The 22,209-nt window shown below is 43.5% G+C and overlaps 1 protein-coding gene and 1 pseudogene across 1 annotated transcript in view; both read left to right on the forward strand.

Annotated features, from left to right (window-relative positions):
- Positions 1 to 22,209, forward strand: part of PEBP4 (phosphatidylethanolamine-binding protein 4) — a 329,605-nt gene that overhangs the window by 99,754 nt on the left and 207,642 nt on the right. The gene's annotated exons all lie outside the window — the stretch shown is intronic.
- LOC102834564 lies at positions 10,878 to 11,566 on the forward strand (annotated as a pseudogene).

Raw genomic sequence — 22,209 nt, forward strand, 5'->3', positions numbered from 1 at the left:
CTCTCATACTTCATACATATAATCAGGAGGGGCCAGCCCCTGTAGAAGGACGTCATGCTTGATAAAGTGGAGAACCGGTGAAAAAGAGGAAGACCACCCATAAGATGGATTGGCACAGTGGAAGCAGCAACGGACTCAAGCATAGTAATGACTGCATAGTTTGTACAGAACCAGGCAGTGTTTCATTCTGTTATGCATAAAGTCGCTATGAGTAGGTACCAACTATATGGCACCTAACAACAACAATAGCAACAGCTTGAGATAAGATAGTAAACCTATTAGCACAGTGCCTGGCACTAAATTTGTGGGGGCTATTTTCCAAAGAAATCTTTTTTGGTTTTGTTTTTTATCTTTTAACCCTCAATAGAGGTAAAGGTGAAACTAAGCTTCCTGCAATAGGGGTTGTTATTGTTAAGTGTCATGGAGTCGGTTACAACTCATAGCGACCGGTGGGTTTGAAGCATCAACCTTGCGGTTAGCAGTCCAGAGCTCATCTTACAGTGCAAAAACAGAGGTGGAGGTGACAAAATGTGGGTCTAAGTATGGATGGTAAAGTGGAGAGACGGAGGAAAAAAGGAGGACCTCCAATGGGATGGACTGGCACAGTGGCAGCAGCAATGGGCTTAGGCCTAGCAATGATTGTGAGGTTGGCCCAGGATCAGGCTGTGTTTCATTCTTTTGTGCACATGGTCACTATAAGTCAGTACCAACTCAATGACACCTAACTACAACTACTACTACTAAGTATGAAAGGGAACTGTCCTCAGGACAGAAGATGAAGGAGGAGTCAAAGAGCAGGATCAGGCAGAAGGACCAGCTAGGGCAAAGACCACAAGGTAGGTGTGTGCCTGGCATGTTTAAGGAATACAAAGGGGCCCATGTGGATGGAATGGAGTGGAGTCAGGGAGAAAGAACTAGGATGGTTTGGGGATGGGATGTAGGCAGATCTCATAAGGTCTTATAGTCCTTGGATGTTGTTATTTTCTGTTGAGTGAATTCTGTGCAGAATAGAACGGCTCTGTAGGATTTCAAAGCTGTGACCTTTCAGAAGAAGATCATAAGACCTGTCATCAGTGTGCCTCCAGGTAGGATGAAATCACCAGCCTTTGGGCTAGTAGTCTAGCACTTAAGTTTGTACCATCCAATGACTACCACAGCCCTTGTATAGACTGGTTTTCACTCAGAGAGAAATAGAAATCCTCTGGAAGGATCCAAGCAGAGGAGTGACATGATCTCATTTCTATTTTAACACTATTTCTGTGGCTATTGAAAATAGGCTGCAGTGGCCCAGAATGGAAGCAGGGAAGTTAGCCCAGTAATCCCCATGATAGATAATGATAGTGGTGCCATGGGCAAGATCTGAGCAGATTCTGGATAGATTTAATTGCAGTGCAAGAAGATTTCTTGATGTGTTAGATTTGGGGATGAGAGAGAAGAAGAATCAGAGATGACACCAAGATTTTGGGCTGAGCAACTGGAAGGATGAAGTTGCCATTAATTGAGATGTGGAGACTATGGATGAAGCAAGTTTGGAGGTTGGTGTGTGTACGATAAGGGTAGAAATCTGGAGTTCTGTTGTGGACATGTTGAGTTGGCACTACTATTAGGCATACTAGTGATGATGTCCCTAGGCAGCACAAACGGTTAAGCTCTTGACTACTAGCTGAAAGGTTGTGGTTCTCAGTTCAAGTCCACCTGTGGGAAGACAGGCCTAGTGCGCTGCTTCAAAAAATCCCAGCCTTGAAAACACTATGGAGCAGTTCTACTCTGACAGCACCAAAGTAGAGAGGTCAGGGAGGCAGTTGACTGTGTGGCTCTGGAGTTCTCGGGAGGTTGATGCTAGGGACGTGAATGTATCTGGAGTACTTTGTATGTATATACCACTGGGCTGAGTGCTGTAGGGAATACAAAGAACAAGTATCACTCCCTCGCCTCTGCTGAGGCCTAAAGCAACAGTTGAAAGGAGGGCATTGCGGAAAGCAGGCACACCCACAGGAAGGCAGCTCCTTCAAGCCTCCCTCAAAGCTTGAAGGCAAGTGAACAAAACCAGGCTACTAAAAATCACACTAAAGAGACGATCAGATAAAAGACAAACCCCAAAACAACACCTTGACTGTTTGAGACTAAAATGAAAGTAAAAAGGTGAAACCAAGAAGTTTTCTCCTTTATTAAGAAGCAGTATAAAAGATACTTTGGATTTTGAAAAATTATCACAACAGCCTCTTACATAGTTCATTTGTCTGCCTACTTAACGTGAGGGAGTTCCACTGGACCTGCTGGTCCCCAAGTGGGCAGTCACTTCAGCCCTCCCCTCTTCCTCAGCCCTAAACCTTGTTTTTAGTTCTTGTTAAGGGTCCCAGAGTCAGATCCAACTCATAGTGGACCTGTATAGGGTTTCCAAGGAGCGGCTGGTGGGTTTGGATCACCACCGATCTTGAGGCTAAAACTGACTTTGTGGTCCAGCACATTATCCTGCAGCACCACACCAGGACTCCCTAGTCACTTGTTAAGCAGCCAGATCTACCCAGGTCTGGGCTAGGCTGGGCTGGGCTGAGCTGGGCCTTGCAGAACTATAGTAGGCTTGCATACATAGCTAGGAGGATTTCACTATATATTAGAGTACAAATCTCTAATATCCGTAACACAGGTCCTGAGGTTAATGCACCTGCTGTGGTACTCACCCACCCTTAAACATAGTCAAGTGCTCAAGCGAGAGCCACATTTTCATATTAAACAACGCTGAGTCTCTCTTGTTGAAGTGGCAGATGGTGAATTTCATGCAATGACGTGAGCAAAGGCCCCTCTATTTCCAGCCTGGAGCTGGAAATCTGCAGAGAAACTGCTATTCGGTATTCCGTGCACTGAAGGCTGCAACTCTTGGGGTGAGGGTAGAGGGAGTCGGGATGTTTCTTGGAGGGCTAAGGCCAGGAAAGTCAAGAGTAGTAAACTGGACTTCTGGCCTCTGTCCTTGGTTCTCCAGCAGGGAAAGCGGAACCATAGCACTCTGGGAAACCTGGACCTGCCATCCACAACCTGAAAATCTAGTGCTTTAATAAACTGAGGCTGATATTAGAGCCAGTACACAGAAGAGACCTCAGAGAGATGGGCATAATGGCACAAGTGGGGAGTTATTGATGGAATGCCTTTGCAGCCTCAGATTTGGGCGAGAGTGAGTTATGAAATGTGACCAGATTAATGAAAACATGTACAGTAACAGCCCATTCTAGACAATTTCTACCCAGTAGTTTGGTGCCTTCTGATACAAATATATTGATGGAGAGTCCAATGTCCAACTCCTAGCTTTTTTACCTCCAGAGATAGAAAAATAACACAATGATAACCTTCAGTAATCTTAGTCCTGACCCACCCTCTTAGGTGGTCCCCAGGGGAAACGTTCCCTCAGAACAGAGTTTTAGGTTAAGCCTATTGTTAGTTGCCCTCAAGTTGTCCCTGACTCTCCGCACTGGGATCAGATCCTTGTGATGCATAGCGTTTTCATTGGCTGGTTTTTTTCAGGAGTAGATCTGCAGACCTTGTTTCCTGGTCTGCTTTATTCTACAAGCACTTCTAAAACCTATACAGCATCTTAGCAACCTGAATGCCTTCACTGACAGATAGGTGGTGCATTGACCTTATAGAAATAGAGAATTTTACTGCTGAGCCATCATTGACCCTAGGGTGATAGTACTGGTGGTGGTGGTTAAGTGCTGTGGACTCGGTTCCGACTCATGACGACCCTGTACAGGGTTTCCGAGGCTCTAAATCTTTACAGGAGCAGAAAGCTTCATCTTTCTCTGGCGGAACAGGTGGTAGTTTCGAACTGCTGACCTTATGGCTTGCAGCCAGATTCGTAGCCACTACGCTACCAGAGCTCCTTAGGATGATAGTACTAAGGGTTTGGAATTCTCTTCTGGAGGTGCTTCTGAAGACCTCTGTTCCCTACTATTTCCCCTCTTCCCTTCTTCCACACAGACTTGAAGTTTCCTTAACTGGTCTATGTTCTCTGCAAGGTTCTCTTCATTGGGATGCCTTTCCTCGGCACCCCTACCTGACTCACTTTCCTTCCTCCATTAAGGAAAACGTCAAGCAGCAGAACTTCTTAGTACTAGGCTGTGTATCCTAGATGATGTACTTTAATAACACTTCTTGCTTTTTTTGCTTAGTATGAAACTCATGGTCCATATAGAAAATACAGAGTACTTTAAAAAAAAAAAAAAGAAGAAGCCAACAAAAATTTTGACATCTTCTGGTCTTTTCCTGTCCATGTTTATTTTTTAATTGACAGTGCGCTGTTTTGTGGTCTCTTCTCCCCGCCTTCCCCCCAACACTGTAGGTTATATAGTTAAGCAAAAAGGAGGTAGTTTAACATAGTGGTTAAGTGTGGGTGGGCTCTGGAGTCAGACTGTCTGGGTTCAAATCCTGACTACACCAGTCCTGACACCTGGGCAAATGACTGAATTTCTCTATTTCCGTGTTTAGAACCATGTGGTTTACACTATATTTTAGTCTATAATTTTGTTTGTTCTCTTCCTCACTAGACTGAATTCCTGGAGGTCACAGAGTGACTTGTTTATATTTGTGAGCTAGGACTCCAGCTCAGTACATAAAACCCAAAGCAAACCCACGGCCTTCAAGTGGGTCTTTACAGAAGCAGACAGCCTCATCGTTCGCATGTGGCGTGCTGGTGGTTTGAACCACAGACCTTGCAGTTAGCATCCTAAAGCCTAACCCACAATGCCATCATTCTAAAAATGTTTAATGTGTGAAAAAAAACCCCAAGGAATACGACTGGGAATCAGATGAAAGTTCCTGAATTTGAGTTAGATGTTTGAGGCTTTGTTTCTTAACACCTATTAGATAAAGTGGACAAATAAGTTCTGTTATCTGAGGCGCCCATCTCATCATTTGTAAGATGGAAAGCGACAGGGTAATTATGAGAACAGCAGACAATTTTGTGACAACTGTACAACTTCGCAAGTGAAGTTCGTATTCATTCATTTCACGTGGCTCCTTTCCGGCTCTGAAAGCGGACAAGTGTAGAGCAGATGCCCTCAGTCCGAGAGAGAACTGAGGTGAAGGAAGAAGCGGCTCAGCGACTCCCGGGGCCAGCACCGCAGAATGTCCAGGCCGACTGGACGCCGCCGACGCGCCGGCCCAACCTAGGGGCTCCTGTCCCGTGTCGGAAGTGTGGGTGTTTGGCGTAGTTCGGGGACCGCACAAGGAGGTGCGCAAAGGCTCCAACCAAGGAGAGCGCCGGGTGTGCGGGCCACCCTGCAGCCTGCACTGACGACGCCGCTCCGCCCCCGTTATTGCCGCCTTCTCCTCACTCCCCCACCCCCCACCTCCGGGCCAATCTCTCCGCCTACCAGATCCGGTGGGGAGAATCCTATACCCTTATCCAGGATCCGGGCGGGGGGTGGGGGGGTGGAAACGGGTGGTGGCTAGAACGGAGTCTTCCTTTGCCTCCCACTCTTAGGCACAATCGAATTTTTTTTTTCTGAACAGGATGGGGTGGGGGGTGCTGTCTCTACACCCGGGCGGAGGGAAATCCTTCCTCTGCGGGCTCGGCGGGGCCCCGGCAGCAGCGCCTTGCCTTTTTTAGCTCTTCCCGGAGGCTCTTTCTCCACGGCGCGGTCGGGGGGGTGGGGGGTGGTGGCGCGCTCCACCTCGCTGTTGGGGAACCATCTCCCGCCCCCGGCACCCCGACAGCGCCTTGGAAGGGGGAAGGGGGAAAGGGGCAAATAGAGGGACCCTCTGCTGCCCTCGCCGCCGCCGGCTCTCGGGCCCCTGGGGAGACTGGCTGAAGGGAGACCCTGGGTGATTCCCATCCGCCCGCAGCTCTTCCAGGGTTGCCCTGAACGAAGAGTTAGTTGTTTTGTAATGCTGAAGGAGGGAGAAAAAACCCTTCATCCCTGCCCCCCCACCCCCCGCTGTTTCTGAAATGGCATTGAGTCAGACCTGAGTCACAGATAACATCCCCCCCTCCCTCACCATGCTTCTGCAGTTTTTCTTCAGCCCGCCCCCAAGCCCCTCTCTCCCACCTTCAGCGGGGTCTCGGCGTCTGGCTCCGCAGGCCTCTGCCTAGCTCCTTACCCCTAGCTCTCTGGCCTCAGACACCGCTTCCCCTCGCCCTACCCTACGTACCTGCCTCCCTCTTTCACTGTGATACCTGCTCACCCCGCTGTGGGTCTGTCCTGCCGCACTGTCGCCCCCTCCCTCCCCAGGTTGCTGTGAAGGTGGGTGGCCTAGGTCCTGGGACGGCAATCATGTCCTCAGTTCCTGAAAAGGCCGAGGTCTACCCCCTGTCTGGCCAAGACTGTCTGGTCACCTGCCCCCGATCTTCCCCAATAGTGCGTATTGGAGGTTTGGGGGTCGGTTTAGCCGAAGCCGGGCGCTCAGCGGTGGCCATAGTGTCTTCCGGGGAAGTTCACCTACAGGGTAGTGCTTACTACCCTTTAAGGACTTGGTCAGTCAGCTCTTAGCGCCTCTGGTTACCTACTTCCTCACCCCTTCCACCCCTTCCTGAGCTCTCAGCGGAGAAGGTGTCACACAACTCTATTTTTAGTCCTAACAAGCCGCCTGCCGCGGAGCAGCTTCCATCTGCAGCACTCAGAGCCCTTTACAAATGCTAATGAATGGAAGCTGCTTCCTTCAGAGTAACTTCCATTCCTATTGCTCCTGCTTCCCCACCCTCCACGTTTCCCTAATGGGGAAATTGAGGCATTGGAGTTACGGTTTTAAAACGTGATCAAGTCTGGGAAACATCCCCAGGGTTTCTTGTGGCCTCTTGGCTGTTCTACGGTCTGGTCTCCACAATCTTGGGACTCCTTTTATTTCACAAGTCAGGGCCAGGCAGATCAAGTTCACAGATCAGACAGACCCGGAACTGAGGTACAGTGGGAGAGAGGGACATAGAAACAGTTTGCTACAATACAAATACTTGGCCTCAAAAGCTGTTTCTTCAGAGGGTGTTATGAGCGCACTGGCATTGCACTCAATCTGACAAGGAAGGAGAGATGTCAGGTAAGGTTTCCTGGAGCAGAAGACGCCCTTGCTGTAATGCTGTACATAATGGAGATCTGGAGTTAACCAAGTGAAGGGCAGGGGACCCGAGGGCATCCTATGAACAAAAGCACAGAGACAAATTACTGGAGGTGAAAATGTTCTGTGTGCCAAGGTGGAAGTTGAGGCTGGAGAGGACTGTACCAGCTGTCTGGCCCTAATCCCAGAGCCATTCCTGGGTTACAAGCAGAAACATCAGATTGGAGTTTTAAATAGATCATTCCAGTGACCAGGAGAAGAGTGGGTTTGATGGGATAAGAGTGAACGCTGGGAAAATAAATAGGAAGATCTTGCAATAATCAAAGCAAGAGAAATGGCCTAAACCCTAGCTGTGCTGGTGCCATGGAGAGGACAGGATACATTTTAGAATTGTTTGACAGTTACTTAACTGGAAATCCAAGGTAACACAATCTCCCCCCATATCCTCACAACCTACTTTAACACTGGCAGGGCAAACATCTCCCAAAGACTTCATCCAGATGCAGTCACACAAGTGACATGCTTCCCTTTTGGATGCCTATTGCTCCTGAAGGGCAGAGACATACCTACCCTGTCTCTGCCATAGCAACTAGTAGCGACACACCCAGTCTGTGTTCCTAAATGCTGGCTGAATGAACAGTGCTTTCATCAGAAGCAAGGGTGGTAAATACTCTCAGCAACTGGAGATCCAGGACCCTAACCTCTCCTCATCCTAGTGGAGTTATAATGCAATGCATAGGCCAACTGTGAAGACTGCAGCTTCAGAAGCTGTCAGAACCCTTGCTTTCAGGGCCTTGCTTTCCAACCCCCAAATCATAAGAGTTATTCTTTGAAAACCTGAAAATACATTCAGATATGGAGCAGTCTGTGCAGAAGATGGGCTTATGTAATGACACTTGGGATGTACCCTTGTAGGCACAGAGGAGAGTGGCATGGAGGAATTCATCCACATTTAGCAATTTTGTATGTTGGGGTATGGGGGTGAAGGAGACAAGCCTTACATAATTCTCCATTTTGTTGGTGTTGTACCATGGACTCCTTTCTCTGCAAATAGCTTCCTTTGGCCATCTTTCCAATATTAAATCCAATATGTCTGCTGTGTTGTTGTTGTTGCTGTTGTTATGTGCCATGGAGTCGGTTCCCACTCATAGCGACCTTGTACAGGGTTTCCAAGGCTGTAAATCTTTACGGGAGCAGAAAGCTTCATCTTTCTCCCGTGGAACAGCTGGTAGTTTCGAACTAATGACCCTGAGGTTAGCAGCTCGATTTGTAACCACTAAGCTACCAGAGCTCCTTCTGCTGTAGTGATGAAAAAGGAGGCATCAGCATCCTGGGTAAGAGGGTGGATTCTAGTATAGGCTCAAACCCCATCTCCTCTACTTCTACTACCTGTGTGAAGCTAGTAACTTAGAAACATCATTTATTTGGCCTTTTGGAACTTCAGCTTCCTCATCTGTAAATTGGATATAAGAGCAATCCCTTAGTAGTTAATCTTACAGTCCAGAAACAGGGGACCCTAGGACCATCAAGGGAGAAGAGCACAAGAAGAATGCACAGCCCTATCCAGAGAAGCAGCTACACCAGAGATGGAGGCAGAGATGAGGACATGGAGAGAAGGAGCTGCTGAGGACTCTGTATTCATGGAGAGAGAGAGACCAGGTGCTGGAGACCAGGAGGCAGGCTTGCAGAACATGTTCTTTGGTTTTTTAAATTATTATATATGCCTGAGTGTTTTTATGTACATCTCCCCCCCCCAAAACAAAAACAAAAAACAGAGGGAATGGAAACAAATACTGTTGAATGATGATGATGCATAGAGGAGATTGTAATAATTGCAATGAAACGGAGCAAAGTCAATGTTCTCCCATGTAAATTATCATTCAGTTCACAATAAAAACTTTTTTTAAAAAAAAAAGAGTAATCCCCTGGTTAAGAACAAGATCTGTTCCTAAGTATGTCGGGGGTTTTGGTTGTGTTGTTCGTTTTAAAGTTTCTATTGTGATTGAGTCAAGTCAATGGAAAACAGAGCAAATTAGTTTTCCATTCAACAATTTATACACATTTTGTTTCATGTCGTTGACTACATACATTTACTCCTGATTTCCTGTTTTTATTCCTCCTTTTTTCATACCTTCCCTACCTTATGAATATTGTCCTTGGGCAAATGTTGCTGTTTTGATCTTAATTAATTAATATTAATTCTTAGGAGTGCCTACCTTCCTAGTATTATTGTTCACCTCATAGACCTCCAGGCCTGAGGGTGGCTAAGGGATTCCACTAGTCTCTTTCCAACTAGTGAGTCAAATCTTTTTTATGATCTTGAGTTTTGTTCCACAATTTTCTCCCACTCTATCATCAAATAGGGCTGCTAATCTCACAGTCAGCAGTTCGAAACTACCAGCTGTTCCGTGGGAGAAAGATGAGGCTTTTTGCTCCCATAAAGATTTACAGCCTTAGAAACCCTGTACAGGGTCGCTATGAGTTGGAACCGACTCCACAGCACATAACAACAACAACAGAGGAGTTCTAGTCTTCTAATAGAGGAGTTCTGGTAGTGTAGTGGTTATGAATTGGGCTGCTAACCTCAAGGTCAACAGTTTAAAACTGCCAGCTGTTCTTCGGGAGAAAGATGAAGCTTTCTGCTCCCATAAAGATTTACAGCCTTGGAAACCCTATAAAAGGTCACTACGAGTTGGAACCAACTCCACAGCACATAACCAACCAACCAATCTTCTAATGTGATCCCGTTCAGAGCAGTTGGTAGTGTTAACTGGGCACCATCTAATTCCTCTGGTTTCAAGGTCATATAGTCCATTATTTCATTGCATGTGTCTTTAAGTTGAATTTGTAGAGAAGTTAGAGCAGGTGCCTAGGGTTTTTACGAGGGTGGGTCAAAAATTATCCACACTCTGACTGTAGAATTTATTTTAATCAACTTTTAGAAAAGACAAATTTATCATTTTTCAACATAATCTCCTTGTTTTTCAATACACTTTGCCCATCTGTCAACAAGCTTTCATATTCCCTTATTTAAAAATGTTTTAGGCTGAACTACAAGCCATGAATGCACTGCTGTCTTGACTTCTTCATCTTCATCCTCTAAGGGCTACTTTCAAATAGTAAAGTTTTTGCAGAGTGTCAACAGTGTGGGAAAAGGTATGCAGATATGCATTTTCATGCAAGATCACAATGCCCTTGGATAGCAGTCGTCTGTGTTTAATCGAAAGCTTAGGTTTCACCTCTTCAGTGAGCATCTCACTGTAATGAGCACGGTTGATTGTTGGACTTTTTCCTAATATCATTCCAATACCACACAGAAAACTGTAAGCATCAATTTTCCCACCAATGGTTGACATTTGAACTTTTTCTTGGTTGGTGATTGATGATGTTTTCCATTTCATACTCTGCCGTTTACTCTCAGGCTATCCAAGGGCACTGTGAGAACACCTCTGCCCATACTGTTGACATTCTGTAAAAATCATGTTGAAGTGTTAAAGCATCTTCCCTATAGTCCTGACCTTGTTCCATCGGACTTTCTTGTTTGGTCCCCTGAAAGCAGCCCTATGAGAATGAACAGTCACCTCTGATGAAGGCAAGACAATGGTGCATTCATGGCTAGCAGCTCAGCTTAAAACATTTTTTAATAAGGGAATATGAAAGCTTGTTGACAGATGGACAAAGTGTATTGAAAAGCAAGGAGATTATGTCGAAAATTTTATATTTGTCTTTTCTAAAAGTTGATTAAAATAAATTCTACAGTCAGTCAGATCCTGGCAGCAGCTGCAGTGGCTCTTTTCCCTGACTCTCTGTGCCTTAGTTCTTTCACTTCCGGAAACATGGCCACTGGTGTGGCTGTCTCTGATGGTGTTATCAAGGTGTTCAGTGACATTGTTGTTGTTGTTGTTGTTATGTGCCGTCGAGTCGGTTCCAACTCATAGCAACCCTGTACAGGGTTTCCAAGGCTGTAAATCTTTATGGGAGCAGAAAGCCTCATCTTTCTCCCACGAAAAAGCTGGTTGTTTCGAACCGCTGACCTTGCAGTTCACAGTGTGATTCGTAACCACTACGCTACCAGAGCTCCTTGTTCAATGACATGGAGGTGCACAAATCATTGATGCCAAAGGAAGTGAAGAAGCACAAGAAGGTAGTGCTCTTCTGTTTGAGAGAAGACAAGAATATCATCCTAAAGGAGGGCAGGAGATTCTGGTTGGTGATGTGGGCCAAACTGTCCATAACCCCTATGCCACCTTTGTCAAGATGCTGCCAGACAAGGACTGCCACTGTGCCCTCTGTGACACAAACTATGAGACCAAGGAAACCAAGAAGGAAGATCTGGTCTTTATCTTCTCAGCCCCCAAGTCTGCACAGCTTAAGAGCAAATGGTAGCTCCAATGCCGCCATCAAGAAGTTGACAGGGATCAAGCATGAATTACAAACAAACCGCTACAAGGAGGTCAAGGACCCCTGCACCCTGGCCAAGAAGGAGGAGCAACACTGTCATCTCCCTGGAGGGCAAGTCCTGTGAGCCCCCACCAGCCCCCTGCCTGGAGCATCCAACAGCCCCAGACCTGCCTGCTGAGGGGGGTGGCAGAGAGGGGCTGCAGGCTCCCTCCTTCCTGCCAGACTAGAGAGGCTGAGGGGATCCCAGCAGGGGGAGGGCAATCCCTTTACCCCAGTTGCCAAACAGTCCCCATCCCCTGGACCTTCCTCCTCCCTCCACCCTGAGGGTTCTGGCCTTCCCAAACCACTTTTGATCTTCTTATTCCTTTTTGGTTGAAATAAGCCAAGTCCCCCCTAGGCACCCCAGTTTGGGAGGGGCCTGTATTTTTTTAATGACACCCCCACTCCCTACCTGTGCCTGCCCCTTTCCAGGCTGCCAACTTCTGACCAAATAGTGACTCTGTGCTTATCTGTTTAGTTCTGTGTATAAATGGAATAATGTGGCAATAATCCCATCCCACTCTGGCTGGTTCCCCTCTCCTTTTCCCCTGGTCCAGCCACTTGTTTGGAGACAGGGTCAGTAAGGAACCTTCAATTTAAAAAAAGAAAAGAAAAAAGATAACAATAAAATAAATAAATTCTACAGCCAGAATGTCTGCAGAATTTTTGATGAATCATTTTTGACTCACCCTCGTATTTAGCCTTATGTTAGTGCAAGAAAGGGCTCAAAGCCTTTGCAATAATTAAAAAACTGCATGCAACAAACAAAGGAGATTGTGATGAAGAATTTGTCATAAGTAGGGATTGATTCAGTCATTTTAAAGTAAGGGCAAATTTATATATTTATTTATTCCATCTTAAGGAAGACCATGTTTTATTATCATTTGGGGAAAGTTTACAGAGCAAATTTGTTTTCCTCTCAATAATATATACACATTTTGTTTAACAACTTCAGTTGCAATTCCCTCAATGTAACAGCACACTTCCCACCTCTTCCCTGAGTTCCCTGTTTCCATTCCTCTTTCTTTTCTGTCCCTTCCTGCCTTCTGAGCTTTGTTTTGGGGGCAAATACTGCTGGTTAGTCTCACATGGTTAATTATTCTAAAGAGTTCACTATTCATGAGTGCTATTCATTTTATAGGCCTGCCTGTTGTTTGGCTGCAAGGAGATCCTTAGGGATGGATTCTGTTCCAAGTTTGAAGAATGTCTAAGGGCCACACAGTTTCTATCAGACTAGTAAATCTGATCTTTCTTATGACTTAGAATTTTGCTCTACATTTTTTGCCCATTCTATCCAGGACCTTCTGGGGTCACAGTTAGAAAGGCTGATGGCGATAGTGAGTCACCCGCTAGTCCTTCTCGGTAGTAGAAGGTGTGGTTTGTGCAACCTGTTAGTCCTTTAGACTAATTGTTTCCTTGAGCCTTTATTCCCCCCTCTCTTCGTTACTTTAGATGTGGAAAGACCAATCGTTGTATCTTAGATGACTGTTCACTAGCTTTTAAGGCTCCAGCCACTACTTACCACAGTAGGATGTAGAACATTATATTTGTGAACTGTATTATGCTAATTAACCTAGCTGTTCTCCAAGACTGTAATCTGAAGCCCCCAAACTCAGTGACTCATTCCCTCAAGGTATTTGGTTATAGAAAAAATTTCATGACTTTGTGCCTGTTTGCCTTACATACATATGGATATACTTACAACACATACAAATGAGTCTGTAGAAATATCCTCTTTCAAACATGTATATGCTCATTTGCATACCCACACCTGTTTAGCTTGCATGCTTGCCTTTGTATTCAGTTATAGGTTATTGCCTGTTATTACTGATATTATAGAATTATATATTTCATTGTGTTTGCCTTTGTTGTCTGTAACTCTTGTGCAACTCTCAATGTCTTCCTTTGCCTTGGTGATAGTGTATTTACCTCCCTTTATGGTATATAGCCTTTCCCGTCACCAAAATCAATATGTGTTTACTCTCTAGTTAGTAACTTTCCTTCCTCTCCTCTCCCATCCCTGGTAACTGTCAAAGAATGTTTTGCATGTAAACCTTTTCTTGATTTTTCATAATGGTGGTCTCATACAATAGTTGTCCTTTTGTGATTGACTTCTTTCACTCAACATAATGCTCATCCCTGTTGGAGTCCTGGTGTGGCATTATAGGATAAGCATTCGACCACAAGTTCAATTTGAACCGCAAGGTTGGTGATTCAAACATGGAAACCCTACACAGGGTTACTATGACTCAGAACCAAGGCAATGGCACTTAACAACAACATGTTATCAGGTGTTTCATGGATTTATCATTATTCTACTGTGTGCAAGTACCATAATTTGTTTATCCATTCATCTGTTGATTAGCACTTAGGTTGTTTCCATCTTTTTACTATTACAAATAGTGCTACAATGAACATGGTTGTGCATAAATCTATTTGTATCACCGTTCTTATTTCTCTGGGATTCATACCTAGTAGTGAGATCACTGGATCATATGGGATTTCTATTTCCAACTTTTTAAGGGAGTGAATGAAGGCAAAGTTACATAACATTAAAGGGAAAATATAAATTAGACATTCATAACTCCCAGGACTTACTGTATATACAGTTGTTTATAAGAATTAATGCCTGTTTAAGCATAGGATAGTCTAGTACATGGTAAGATTTCAATATTAATATTGCTAGAGTCCTCCATTCTATATTTGGTGTGGCTATATTTCCCAGCTCCTCACCAGCTGATCAATACAAGTTGCTGTTTTGGGATCTTGTGAAATTTTCCCTCAGTCCTTCCTTTAAGTCATGTGTACTTAGGAAAACTATTGACCCTGTAATTGCTGACTAATTCTTCTAGGGAAAGATACTTTAAGAAAATTGTTCCATTTTTAATAAAAAATGAGATGCTCTTATAAGAATTAACTAGCATACAGAGACCTAGAATGTTACAGTTAGAAGACATCTTGGAGGTACTAATTTAATCTGGCATTTTTAGGGACCCCTGAGAGATCAATGTGATTAGTGGGAAAAGATGATTTCCTGTTTCTGTGTCTCCTGAACATCACTGCTCAGCACCCCATGTGTTGAGCCCACCTTGAGGATGTAAATCTTTACAGAAGCAGACTGTCTCATCTTTCTTCCACAGAGTGGCTGGTGGGCAAAACACCAACCTTTTGGTTACCAGCCCATCACTTAACTCGTGAGTCCTCAAGGTTCATTAAGATTGGTCTTCTTGTTGTTGTTGCTAAGCGTCGTTGAGTCAGTTCTGACCCATAGAGACCCTGAATAGGGTGGGTTTCCTAGGAGTGGCTGGTGAGCTTGAACCGCTGACCTTATGGTTCAAACTGACTTTGCAGTCCAGCACATTAACCCACAGCGCCACACCAGGACTCCTAACATCGGTCTAGGTTATTATAAATGGAAACTAAAACAATTTCATTTCTGTTTCCATTTCCCCCTGTCCACAGCCTTCCTGTCAATGTAAGTTCTTAGTTTCTTGATAGCTCTTTATAACCATGGGCCATCCTTTGGACCTAAGGAAATTCAGAATCCAGATAAGATGCAAGACTCTGAAAAGAACCAAAATAGGAAATAGATACCTGGCATCAGAGATCCCTTGGTTAACTCACCTCTTATGGTTTTATAGAGATTCTCTGAAGAGTTTTCCTAAATGAAATCTACATCAAATCTTGCTAAAACAAGATCACCAGAGTAGCAAAATATTAAGTTTGCCTGCCTGAATTTAAATTCCAGTAATATCACTTCATTTCCTATATAAACTTGTCAAGCAAACCTGGTACCATCAAGTCAATTCTGACTCATGTATTTCAGAGGAGAAATGTGCTCTGGGTTTTTAAGTTGTAACCTTTTAGTAGCAAATTACCAGGCCTCTGTTGTGTTGTTATGTGCCGTGGAGTCGGTTCCAACTCACAGCGACCCTGTACAGGGTTTCTGAGGCTGTAAATCTTTACGGGAGCAGAAAGCCTCATCTTTCTCCCGCGGAACCGCTGGTAGTTTCTAACTGCTGACCTTGTGGTTTGCAGCCCAATTTGTAACTACTACGCTACTAGAGGGTGGGTTCAAATTGCCAAAATTTTACTTAACAGCTAAGTAAGTGTGTTACTTCACAGCTCCAAGTATTTAGCTTCTCTTCTTTTATCATTTGTAAAACAGGAACAATAATAGGAACCATGGTGGTGCTGTGGTTAAAGTGCTTGGCTGGTAACTGCAAGGTTGGGGGTTTGAATCTACCAGCAACTCCATGGAAGAAAGATGTGGCAGTCTTCTTCTATAAAGATTATTATTGCTGTGAAGTGCTGTCGAAGTCTACTCTGACTCATAGTAACCCTTCATAGGTTTTCCAAAGAGCAGCTGGTGGATTGAACCACTGACCTTGTGATTATCAGTCTTGTGCTTATCCTATAGTGCCATACTAGGAGGCAGTTCTATTCTGTCTTGTATGGTCATGAGTTGAAATCAACTTGAGGTAAATGGGGAAATAAAACCTACCACCTAGATTAGTTGCAAGGACAAATCAGTCTACAGAAAGTAGTTAGAAAGCTTGGCATGTGGAAAGAATTCAATACATCTTGCTGTTATTGTTAAGTGCCATAGAGTTGGTTTCAACTCATAGCGACCCTATATAGGGTTTCTGAGGAGCAATTCAAACCAACCTTACAGTCTAGTGCTTATCCTATAATGCCACACCAGGACTCCTCAATACATCTTGCTACAGTTGCTGTTGTTTAGTGCCATTAACAATAGCAGCCGCTCCTCAGAAACCCTATACAGGCTTGCTGTGAGTCAGAACCGACTCAACAGCACTTAACAACAACAAGAAGATGTCTTGAGGACTCCTGGTATGGCACTGTAGGATAAGCAGTGAATAATAATCTTAGCTACTACTATTTTATTAGCTTATTGCAGGACAAATTAAGCAGCCACTTCTAGTAGTGAGATCACTGAGTCATATGGTATTTATTTCTGTTTCCAAATTCTTAAGGACTTGAGTAAGGGCAAATGTTGAGATCAGTAGGCGTGGGGTAAGAAGATACTTTTATATAAGGTATCTTACGAATCGGGCTGCACATCTCAAGGCCAGCAGTTCAAAACAAAGAGCCGTTCCACAGGAGAAAGATGAGGCTTTCTACTTCCGTAAAGATTTACAGCCTCAGAAACCCTGTGCAGGGTCATTATGAGTCAGAACCAACTCCCCGGTACTTAACCACAACAACATGGAGATGTGGAGCCTCAATCTGTGGTCATGGACCTGAATCAAGTGACAGCGCTGGTAAGGGAATGGATATGGGCTTGTAGCTTGTTGAGCGCCCTGGCAGCAGCTTCATTGGGCAGTCACTTAGAAGTCAAGGAGTCCTGCATTTCAAGGGGCTCAAACTTAATTCCACTTTAACAAATGTTTATTTAACGTATTTTATGTTCACTGTATTGTACTGGGCACTGGAGATACTGAGGTGAGGTGAAGAGTTTGGAAACCGCTAAGCAGATTTTGAAGCAGCATGTGGTCAGGAGGCTGGGCTTGGACAGACTCAGGGAGAGACTGTGGCTTACGCATCACTGTGTCCCTGTTGGCTAGCACAGAGCCTGGCATAGAGCAGATGTTCAAATGATCTTTGTGAATGATTAATTATAACTGAAAGTCTTAAGGAAAGCCTCATGAAGTAGGTACTCAGGGTTTTAAGACAGATTTGAGAGGACAGAAAAGATGGAGAAGGAACTGCTCGAACAAAGGTGTAAGCAAAGGTGTGGAGGCATGGGAACGTAGAATGTATCTTAGAAAAGGATAGTTGACTGATATGGTGGAACTTACAGCACAGGGAGGGACCCCATACGCCAGCTCTCACCCCTCAGAGAGAGACCCGCCCATTTGCAGAGCACTCGCTGACCAATCACACCCGCCAGCCACCATGCTCAGTAGCAAGCGACTGGGGCAGTCCAGACTGACCCTTGCCCTGTCCCTGTTTGTGTGCCTCAGAGCGCCCCAAGCCAGATAACCCCGCAGAGGAATCGCTGGCAGAGGACGTGGCCAGATACTACTGTGCGCGGCACTCCTACAACCTCATCACCAGGAGAGATATATAGAAAACTATCTAGTCGGGAGACACTGATTTCACACCTGTTGGTGAGAAAAAGAGCACAGGAAACGTCCCCAGAACTAGGCTAGAAGGTCCTTATATGTGGTAATGGGAAATGAAACTTGCTCTCTGATCTTTTCCTACTTTTCACTCAATATTTTATACGGTAAAACCAGAGTCTGCCCATCATGTATGCAGCCACTGTGCTGAACTCTGCAGCATTTTCCTTTGTCAACATTGTATATATGTGCGTTTAAATAAAGTACCATACAAAAGTGGAAAAAAATTAAGTACAGAGAGGGATGTAGTTGGAGATAAGGCCTTGAATGGTTTGCCAAGGGCTCTGAATTTTCAATTTTTGGCTTTGATTTCATATATTACTGAAGCAGGTATATTAATATTCTCTTCAATTCAAGCTACTATAAAGTCATCATAGATAGTCTACAGGACAGTCTGCTAAACTGTTGTCCAAGTTCTCTCCAGACCTAGCCTCTTCTGCTAAGCAAGCCCCAAGGCTGTCCTTACCTCTGCCAGAGGGAACAACTGCACCTGGATACCTCTAGATGCTTCCTCTGCTAGCTTTGGTTTGAAGGAATCCCCTCTGGAGTGTTCAAGCTCCCAGCTGCACTAATGGAAACTAATGAGATTCCAGCCTGATTAGCTCAACTTCTTTCCAGTTGAATATTCTTATGCCATCTCAGTGTTGCAAGCTTCACACTTGACAAATGACTGGTTCTGCATTAGAAATGACTTGGATTATCTATCCCTGATTTTTTCCCAACAGAGTCTGATGGCTATATGAAGGGCTTCCCTGGCAGGTCTTGCCTTAGTTCTTGCCTTCAGAGACTAGGTTCTTCTTAGCCTAAAAGGAATGGTTTACTAGTTTAAAGTAGAAATGAGCTGGTTTCTATGACATTTTGGAGTTCAGTTTTGTTTTCAATTTCTAAGTGCTTGAGTGTTGTGAGGATGACCAACTACTACAGACTTCTGGATGAAGATGTGAGCCACATGACCACAAGACAAAGCTCTGTTATCTATTTAACATGCGATATTTAAGCTTCTGTTATCTTCTAAGCCTCAAGTGTTTTCATCTCTAAAATGAAGGTAATAATGCCTTTCTTGTTTCTAAGGATATCAAGATGAATGGAGTAGAGAGCATCACATGCTCTGAAATCTGAATTACAGGATGAGAGACATAATATGCATTTCCCAAGGATGCTGGAGCTACACATTTGTCAATGAGGGTATATTTGCATGTCCCTTATCTATACATGTGCCAAAGTGGAAAAAAAAGGCAAAAAACAGTATATTCTGAGGTTGACAAGAATCCCAATCCTGAGTGGCCATGTATTAAAGCCAGGCTAATTCTTTTCTTGAGCCACATAGCTAAAAACAATTTGAATCAAGACATTAAACAAACTCTGTGTATGTGTGTGTGCTTTAAAAATAGCCCATTCACTATAAAAATGTAAACCTTCCAGATAAACAAAAGAAAAAAAAAAAAATCCCGTGCTAAAAGATGATTGCTAATAATCTTGATATAAATTCCTCCAAGCTTTGATGAACTGGTGTGGCCCTGTGGGTTAATGCGTTGCACTGTAAAGTCATTTGAGCCACACAGTCAGCGATTTAAGCTCACCAGTTGCTCCTTGGAACCTATATAGGGTCGCCAAGGGTCGGAACTAACTCGAAAGCACTTAACAACAACAAGCTTTGATAGCTACAAATTGTCTCTTATGTTGCATACTGGTTTATAATTTTGTTTCACATAATAGTACATTTGTTCATGTCACCAAACACTGACTCTGCCATACTTCATTTAAACAATTCCCTTTTGTTGAATATTAGGTTGTTTCCAGGGATTTTTTTTTTTTCTTTCATTACTATATATGGTTTTTATACTACAGTTGACCCTGGAGCAATGCAGGGGTGGGAATGGGATTTCCTCGAAGTTGAAAATCCATCTATAATTTACAGTTGACCCTTGAACGGTGCGGATTTGAACTGCTCAGGCTCACTTATACACGGATTCTTTCTCATGCTGCTATTGCAGTGAATTTAGATGTTGAGAATCTCCATGCTCCCAGTGAGCAATGGTCTTTCTGGTTAACTGCTCACAAACTGCTCATGGGAGATGCCAAACATCACATGCGTTTTAAGCGAATACTCTCAACATTTGAGCTCACTGAAATAACAGCTGGGGGTGAGGGGGGTGGGGGTGGGGATGGAAATCCACGTATAAATGGGCCAGCACAGTTCAAACCCTTGTTGTTCAAGAGAGTCAACTGTATTCTTAATACTTTAGGAAAGAATCCTTAAAGATTTAAGCTGTCCAAAGTATGCATCCTTTCAAGATTGGTTTTGACAATTTCATTGTCAAATTGGCCCCAAGAAACTCATGCCAGTTTATACTCCCATACTTCAGCGCTCACTAACACTAAAAAACAAAAATCCCACTGCCAGCAGGTTGATAAATTCTTAAAACAGTTGCCAATTTGATAGGTAAAAAAATATCATATCTCACTCATTAATTACTGAGGAAGTTGTAATTTTTCATATGCTCTTTGACCACTTGAACTTATTTTGTGATTTTTTGATTCACTGTTGCCCAGTTTTTCTATCTATACTTTTCCCCATATTGATTGATCAAAGCTTTTTAATGCATTGAGGATATTATCCCTTTTGTCATTTATGTTGCAAATATTTCCTTAGCTTATTATTTGCTTATTACTATATTTATAGTGTTTTCTGATATTTAAAAAAATTGTACCTTTTTATATTATTTAAACCCACCCAACAGCTTCACAGAAAACAAGTCCTGACAATCTGCTTCCCTAATGATTACAGCTAAGAAACCCCTGTGAGGTACCATTCTGCTCTGTAACACATGAGGTAGCCCATGTCAGAATCAACTTGAGGGCAATGTGTATGGGTCCTTTATTTTAGAACCTTTATAGATCTTTTCATATAGATAATTTCTATTACGATATTTATATTATGATAAACTTTAGATCTTTCCCTTTATAATCTCTATTGTGATATTGAGACCTGGTGTGGCGCAAGAATGGCAGTTCAAACTCACCAGCTACTCTCAGAAACCCTATACAGAGTCTCTATAAGTCAGAACTGACTTGATGGCACACAACAACAACAAAATGATGATGATATTATTCTCAAGAAGGACTTCCCAACTCACTAGAACATCTTTTCTCATTAAATTTAACTCTGAGTTGTAGGATCATACAACTTCAAGCTATTTTATCAAAAGACCTATAGGGTAAAGGAGGGGATATGGAAAATGAAGATTCTGACCACAAGTCTAATAGAATCTTAGAGAGCTGGGAAGTTCTGGCTTCCCTGTGACATTTTCACAAGTCCATACACTGCCTGAACACCCCTGGTGCTCTCACCTGGGGAATTTTACCTATTTATGAAATCTTTAGACTAGTTCCCTGAGTTCAGAGTTATGTCAACATTGCCCCACAGGTCATTCTCCCAGGAGCTTCCACGTATACCTACACATCCTGCCTGTGTATGGTCAGAGGTCATCTCAGTCAATTACAGGGTGGGAGTAGTGGAGAGAACAGAAAAGGGGTTCATGGAGAATGTCACCTTCAGCAATGGAAATGCTGACTACAAGACCAATGTGCTAGTCACACCTGGACCATGACATTTCTGCCAGAGTTAGAAAAAGCCTTTCTTTCCTGGTGTGAGTGTGTGTGTTTGTATACATGTTCACTCACACAAATTTGCACACACACATCGTCTAATTTCACTCTTCTGTTAGTGAATCCTAAATGGGAGAAACTGTCCCTGTAATTTTGAAGAAGAGGTAGGAGGGAAGAGGAGAACAGAAAACCTTTCTAGAAATAGAAAAAGATGTGCACTGAGCATGTGCAGAGTAATTTTTCTTCTCATGCTTTATTAAAGAATTATATGACATAATTATACGTTATAATGTCTTTACACATATTTATGGTAATTACGTCAATGCACATTTGATGTTCTGTAATTACAGTAAATACACAACAATCCTGACAAATCACTTGATCAAGAATTCAAATTCCCTAAGTGAAGAGAGGGAGAAAATACATTAACTCTTCTGCTTCCTGATAGCCCTAGCTCCTAGTATTCTGTGCTTTCTATTGACATTTTGGAGGCTTTTTTGTCTCTGGATACTATCAAGGTATGACTGGCTTCATTTCCACCAGGGATGTTTCTGAGAATGATCTCTACAACACAACACCCATTCTTCACTTATCAACATAGGTTCCAAACACCAGGTCATTGTAAAAAAACTCAGCACTCTGTGAAAATGGAGGATGGCCACATCAGATCACAAACTGAGGATGACTTCCTAATTATATAACTACCAAATTACATTATTACATTAACTGTCAAACCACTGAGAAGCATGGCCCAGACAAGCTGACACATAGCCTTAACCGTTTCAATCTTAGCCATTACTTTTGCCTCATGCCTCAATGTCTTTTGTTGTCAGAAGTTGGTCATTAATGCACAAAATAGCAGGGTAATAGTTTTTTGTTTTGTTTTTACTATTGTTGTAAATGTGAAATTTGTATAACAAGATAATAAATGATGAATAAGTGTAGTCAGATATAGTACCAGAAAATGAGCCCC

The sequence above is a fragment of the Chrysochloris asiatica genome, unplaced genomic scaffold (assembly GCF_000296735.1).
Source record: "Chrysochloris asiatica unplaced genomic scaffold, ChrAsi1.0 scaffold00064, whole genome shotgun sequence".
Classification (NCBI taxonomy): domain Eukaryota; kingdom Metazoa; phylum Chordata; class Mammalia; order Afrosoricida; family Chrysochloridae; genus Chrysochloris; species Chrysochloris asiatica.